This window comes from Symphalangus syndactylus, chromosome 15 (genome assembly GCF_028878055.3).
Source record: "Symphalangus syndactylus isolate Jambi chromosome 15, NHGRI_mSymSyn1-v2.1_pri, whole genome shotgun sequence".
NCBI classification, from domain to species: Eukaryota; Metazoa; Chordata; class Mammalia; order Primates; family Hylobatidae; genus Symphalangus; species Symphalangus syndactylus.
The window spans coordinates 42,574,188-42,581,731 of NC_072437.2; the positions used below are offsets into that span (position 1 = coordinate 42,574,188).

The 7,544-nt window shown below is 39.6% G+C and overlaps 1 pseudogene; it reads right to left on the reverse strand.

Annotated features, from left to right (window-relative positions):
- Positions 1-5,700: 5,700 nt before the first annotated feature.
- On the reverse strand, positions 5,701-7,088 carry LOC129463736 (60 kDa heat shock protein, mitochondrial-like; annotated as a pseudogene).
- Positions 7,089-7,544: the final 456 nt, after the last annotated feature.

Genomic DNA, 7,544 nt, shown 5'->3' on the forward strand with positions numbered 1-7,544 from the left:
GTATTCAACATAGTGTTGGAAGTTCTGGCCAGGGCAATCAGGCAGGAGAAGGAAATAAAGGGTATTCAATTAGGAAAAGAGGAAGTCAAGTTGTCCCTGTTTGCAGATGACATGATTGTATATGTAGAAAACCCCATCTTCTCAGCCCAAAATCTCCTTAAGCTGATAAGCAACTTCAGCAAAGTCTCAGGATACAAAATCAATGTGCAAAAATCACAAGCATTCCTCTACACAAATAACAGACAAACAGAGAGCCAAATCATGAGTGAACACCCATTCACAATTGCTTCAAAGAGAATAAAATACCTAGGTATCCAACTCAAAAGGGATGTGAAGGACCTCTTCAAGGAGAACTAAAAGCACTGCTCAATGAAATAAAAGAAGGATACAAACAAATGGAAGATCATTCCATGCTCATGGATAGGAAGAATCAATATCATGAAAATGGCCATACTGCCCAAGGTAATTTATAGATTCAATGCCATCCCCATCAAGCTACCAATGACTTTCTTCACAGAATTGGAAAAAATCTAAAGTTCATATGGAACCAAAAAAGAGCCGGCATTGGAAAGCCAATCCTAAGCCAGAAGAACAAAGCTGGAGGCATCACGCTACCTGACTTCAAACTATACTACAAGGCTATAGTAACCAAAACAGCATGGTAGTGGTACCAAAACAGAGATATAGACCAACGGAACAGAACACAGCCCTCAGAAATAATGCCACATATCCACAACTATCTGGTCTTTGACAAACCTGACAAAAACAAGAAATGGGGAAAGGATTCCCTATTTAATAAATGGTGCTGGGAAAACTGGCTAGCCATATGGAGAAAGCTGAAAATGGATCCCTTCCTTACACCTTATACAAAAATTAATTCAAGATGGATTAAAGACTTAAATGTTAGACCTAAAACCATAAAAACCCTGGAAGAAAACCGAGGCAATACCATTCAGGACATACTCATGGGCAAGGACTTCATGACTAAGACACCAAAAGCAATGACAACAAAAGCCAAAATTGATAAATGGGATCTAATTAAACTAAAGAGCTTCTGCACAGCAAAAGAAACCACCATCAGAGTGAACAGGCAACCTACAGAATGGGAGAAAATTTTTACAATCTACCCATCTGACAAAGGGCTAACAACCAGAATCTACAAATAACTCAAACAAATTTACAAGAAAAAAACAATCCCATCAAAAAGTGGGCAAAGGATATGAACACACACTTCTCAAAAGAAGACATTTATGCAGCCAGCAGATACTTGAAAAAATGCTCATCACCACAGGCCATCAGAGAAATGCAAATCAAAACCACAATGAGATACCATCTCACACCAGTTCGAATGGTGATCATTAAAAAGTCAGGAAACAACAGGTGTTGGACAGGATGTGGAGAAATAGGAACACTTTTACACTGTTGGTGGGACTGTAAACTAGTTCAACCATTGTGGAAGTCAGTGTGGTGATTCCTCAAGGATCTAGAACTAGAAATACCATTTGACCCAGCCATCCCATTACTGGGTATATACCCCAAAGGATTATAAATCATGCTGCTATAAAGACACATGCACACGTATGTTTATTGCGGCAGTATTCACAATAGCAAAGACTTGGAACCAACCCAAATATCCATCAATGATAGACTGGATTAAGAAAATGTGGCACATATACACCATGGAATACTATGTAGGCATAGAAAATGATGAGTTCATGTTCTTTCTAGGGAGATGGATGAAGCTGGAAACCATCATTCTCAACAAACTATTGCAAGGACAAAAAACCAAACACATGTTCTCTCTCATAGGTGGGAATTGAACAGTGAGAACACATGGACACAGGAAGGGTAACATCACACACCAGGGCCTGTTGTGGGGTGGTGGGAGGGGGGAGGGATAGTATTAGGAGATATACCTAATGTTAAATGACGAGTTAATGGGTGCAGCACACCAACATGGCACATGTATATATATGTAACAAACCTGCACGTTGTGCACATGTACCCTAAAACTTAAAGTATAATAAAAAAAAGAAAAATGTTAAGTAAAAAATAAATTTTTGATGTTGTAATTTACATGTTCTTATGTTGTATATACCACAATAATTATTATAGCTATTATTTTAATAGTTTTGTGTTTTCATCTTTATACTAAAGGTATAAATGATTTAAACTAACCATTACAGTATTAAAGTATTCTGAATTTGTGTATGTACTTTTATCAGTGAGTTTTATACTTTCAGCTGTTTTTGTGTTACTCTTTAGTATCCTTTTTTTTTCCAGGCTGATGAGCTTCTTTTAGCATTGTTTGTAAACAGTTCTGGTGTGACTGAACTCCCTCAGCCTTTGTTTCTCTGGGAAACTCTCTCTCCTTTATTTCTGAACCACACCTTTTTCAGATACAGTATTCTTACTTGGCAGTTTTTTTCCCAGCACTTTGAATGTATCATCCCTCTCTCTCCTGGCCTGTAACACCTCTGCTGAGAAATTAACTCCTATGTGTAGTATAACTTCCTTGTATGTTATTTGCTTCTTTTATGTTGATGCTTTCAGTATCCTCTTTCTTTCCTTGAGTTTTGACAGCTTTATTTTATTATGTCTTGGTGTAATTTTGTTTGGATTGAATCTGATTAGAGAACTTTGACATTTCTGTAACTAGAGATTTATATCTTTCTCCAAATTTGGAAAGTTTCCTGCTAATATTTCTTTAAATGAACATTTTAATTCTTTATCTTTCTCTTCTCCTTCACAAACTCCTATAACCCAAACATTTGTTCATCAATCTCATAGTCTTACTTCATTCCTTTTCATTCTTTTCTCTTCTCTGACTTTATATTTTCCAATAACCTGTCTTCAGAATCATAAGTTCTTTCTTCTGCTTGATCAATTTTGCTATTAATGCTCACTATTGCATTTTTCATTTTATTCATTGTATTTTCCAGCTCCAGAACTACTATTTTTTAAATAACTTAAATTTCTCTGTTAATCTTTAGTATTGGTACTTTATTGTTTTCCTGATCTTATTGAAGCTTTTTAAGTATTTATTGAAGTTGTCCTATGTTCCTTAAAAAAGTTATTTTGAATATTTTGTCAGGCAGTCCATGTATCTTTATTTCTTGTCGGTCAGCTACTAAGAGATTATTGTTTTGTGTGTTCTTTGGTTTTGTTATATCTTCTTGGTTTTTTGTGTTTTCGTTACCTTACATGGTTGACTGCACATTCAAAATTGAGGACTTATTCCAGTCTTTGCAGACTGGCTTTGTGTGGAAAAGCTGCTCCAGGCAGCCTGCCTAGAGATTCTGGGCAGGCCATTTGGCATAATCTGAAGGTAAGCTTGCTGCTGGAGTCCTGAGACAGGCTGGTGTGGTGCCTGGGTCAGCAGGTAGGCAACCTGGTGCCTGGATCTGCTGGGTTGGGCATAAAGCCTGGATCCATGGGGGCTGATCTTGCACTGGAATAGACCTGGAGCCTGAGTCCATGGAGGCTGGCTCAGTGTTGGAGTGAGCCTGGAGCTTGAGTCTGTGGGCATGGGTTTGGGCTATGGGCCCTCATTTGCTGGCCTAGAACTTGGGTCTTCATGGGTAATCTTGCAGCCTCTGTCTGTGTGGTCTAGCCTGGTACTGGGGTCTACTGGGGTGAGCTTGGGCCCTGGATCTGTGGTACAGCCCTAGACTCTGGGTTATCTGAAGCCTGGGACCACAGGGACCAGCCTGGCACTTGGGGTTTTCTCAGTGCTGTAGTTGGTATGAAGCCTGGGTCCACAGGAGACAGTCTGGAGCCTAGGATTGCAGGTGTTGAGTTAGTGAATTAGACTCTGGTACTGGCCTGGAGTCTATGTCCACTAGTGTTTGCCTGGAGCCTGGGTATGCAGGTGTTGGCCTAGAGGATAGGCCCATAAGGGCTGCCCTAGGTCTTGGGGCCTTGGGAATAGCCACTTACATGGGTATACAGGGGCTGTCCTGGAGCCTTGGTCCATGGGGGTTGGTCAAACGCTGGAATTTATTGGGGCAGCCTGAACCCTGGTTCTGCTGGAGTAAGGAGCTACAGGAGCTGGCCTGGAAGCTGGGTCTGGGGGTGGCAGTCTGATGACTAGGACTGCAAGGTTTGGTCTGGTGCTGAGGTTGGCCTGAAGCCTGGGGCCATGGGAGCCACTTCACTGTTAGGGGTGGTTTGGACCCTGGAGCTGTTGAAGTCAGGTTGGCAGTGGGGCAGCCTGGAGACCAAGTCCACTGCGAAGGCCTAGAGCCTGGTGGGGGATCTTGCCTAGTTCTAGTGCTGGCCTGGAGGCCCAGTCCTTGGGTAGGGGCCTAAAGTCTGAGGCCATGGGGTCAGATCGGTGCTAGATTTTACTGAGAAGGGCCTGGTTTTGGAGTCTGAGGCACAGTCCTGTGCTCACTTCCTTCTTCCTCTCCTAGGCAGTATCTGTCTCCATGCTGTGCTGTCCAGGGTTGAAAAATGGGCAATGTGGCTAATGTCCATCCTACTCTCCTCGATGCGTATTTTCTTTCCGTGCTACATCCACACACTATTGTCCTTCACCAGGTTTCCTTAGCACTTGGAAAGATATTTCCATGTGTGGATAGTTGTTTGTATTAATGTTTCTTCAGGGGACAAGCATTGGAGAGTTCTATTTCTCCATCTTGCTGATGTTCTCACTCCCTGAACCTATTTTGTAATAGAAGATTTTAGAGCTCCGAACTCCAATTAACAATCAGCCTTTTTCCCTCTCATATTTACCACCTAGTGTTACTGACTTTAAATTGCTCTTAATACTCTTGAACTTTACAGCTTATTTACCAGTTCATTTATTTTTATTTTTTGACCTGAGACATCTTAATTTCTAGTGAGCTAGAACAGAAATAAGGCTACTACTCCTTTCACCCTGTTCTTTGGCAGTGTACCCAGCTTATGTTCACAGCAGACTCATAGATTACCATCTCAGGAATACAAACAAAGGATTCTCTCTTCAGATGTTTGCTTAATGTCCATTTTTCTTGGACATCTTTTTCCAGCCACTCTTTTCTTCTAGACTGAAGTGCTCCAGAAGAGTTGCCCCTCTTACCTAATTGTCAGCTTCCTATGGTGGGCAGTGAGCAAATATCAACTACTATGTCTTAAATACTCACCCAGCATCTAACATAATACTTTACCCACAATTCAAATGGTCCTTAAAAGTACTGAATAAGCCTTTTTGCATGAGAGCCAATTTGGGGAATTTAAAAATATCTTCAGGCTGCATTATTTAAAATTTTAAACAAATTTTTATTACACAAAGGCTGTCACAAAATTGGATATTTATCTACTTTGTACACAATTACTCTCCACAGAAAGGCTGCTTCTTAACTTCTCATCTGGTGATGGCAAGCACTAAAATCCTGATTTTAATAGAATGGCAGTAAAAACATCTCAGTGATTTACGTTGAAAACACTATATTGGTTCATGGCTCTTGCACCCAATATCAAGAATGGACAAATGTTTTTTCATTCAAAAATACAAAATAAATTATCTGTAGGCATGGGCAATGACAGCAGTAAATTATTATATATTGTCAACTGAAACCAATAACTGATGGTTATGGTGATTTTCTTAAATTTCAGCCAGCCTTCTCTTCAGTCATTTTCTTCACCTGACTTTTAAAGTTATTGTGGAGGAACACTGTTTTGAGCTTCCTGTCACAGTTCAGTAACAAAGGTAAAGCACTAATCTGGGAATTGGAACAAACCATCTCCCATTCCACCTATTGCACTCATTCCAGGGTTCTCTTTTTTTAGGAATTTCTATGACTACAACTTCTGCAGTAGGTAACAGAGAGGCTACCCCAGCAGCATGCAGTAAAGCAGTTCTCACAATGTTTGTTGGGTCAGTGATTCCTTTTTCTATCATATTCACAGAATCTCCAATCATAGCATCATAACCAACTTCAGAGGAATCTTGCATAATTTTTTCAACTACCAAATATTCTTCAACACTTGCATTCTTAGCATTGGTCATTGAAGGAATTTTGAGTGTTCTTTTAATAATTTCTATACCATTTAAAAAATCTTCATTAGCTGGATTAATGAGTCCAAGGCTGGAATGCACTGAAGCAGAACAATGCCGTCTTCAATTGCAGCTCTTGTAGCATTAAGGACATGGGTAACTCTGTCTTTCTTTTTTTTCACCTGGACATCACTTGTCTCACCAACAATCAACACAGCTACTCCATCTGAAAGTTTTGCCAGACACTCATTCAGTTTTTTCTTTTCATATCCACTAGTTGTGATATCTAACTACTCAATGATTTCTTGAATATATTTTTCAATTTAAGCCTTGTCATCTTTTCCTTTTAATAGCATAGCATCATCTTTGGCCACAATGACCTCTCTGAATTTTCCTGAGTCATGAGGCTGAGCATCTTCAAGATTTAGGGTTAACCCCTCTTCTCCAAACACTGTACTACCAGTAGCAATAGCCGTACCTTTAAGCTGGTTCTGTTGTCACCAAAACCTGAAACTTTGGCTGCTACAACCTGAAGACCAACTTTTAGCCTATTCAAGATGAGCGTACTTAAAGTTTCTTCATCAACATCTTCAGCAACTGTGACCAAACGCTTAAGGTAAGCACTGCTTCCTAAGTTCAGCAATTATAGTATCAACATGTAACCTCACACACTTCTGATTTCCACTGGATTAGCACCTTTGCTAACCTTCTCAAGGCCTTCTTTACAATAGAGCATGCCAGTACGGTAGCAGTGGTGATACCATCCCCAGCTTCTTTATTTGTGTTATTAGCAACATTTTGAACAAGTTTAGCTCTAATATTTTTATATTTATCCTTTAAGGCAATTGATTTTGCAATATTCACACCATCTTTTTTTTACTTTGGAACTTCCTCAGCTCTTTCAATAATAACTTTTCTTCCCTTTGGCCCTATTGTAATGGCTAGAGAATTGGCTAAAAGGCCTACACCACCTTGAAGCATTAAGGTTTGGGCATCTGCACCAAATTTTACATCTTTGGCATCAGTCTGAGGAAGATGAGGCTTCAGTACCCTGGACACCAGTCTTATTTGGCCAAAAAAAAAAAAAAAATGTGGGTAATTGAAGCATTTCTGCAGGGCTCTGCAGCAGAGCTTGTGCACAGTGAGACAGGTCATTGGCAGCAAGTGAGGGACAGAGTGTAGGGCCCATTTTTTTAAAATTCAAAGTGAAAATAGCTTCATCACATCCCATAGAATTATTTCTAAATTTTGCCATAATTAAGAGTATTGCTTTATTAAGCAAAATGTTAATAAACAAATGGTGCTGCTTTTGAAGCCACAAAAATGTTGCTATCTGACCCTATTTGAGATGTAGTAACTCATACTACATCTCTACTCATTGATATCTTACATTTTTAAAGTTCTTTACAACTCAGAAGTGAGTTCACAAACATTTTCTAACTTCAATCTTGAAGCTTTTCTTCAAATACATATCAATATACCCACTTCACAGTTAGAGAAAGTCACAGCTCAAAGAAGTGCAAAAATAATTGCCCAAAGTGACTCTGTTACACTTGAAGTTAAA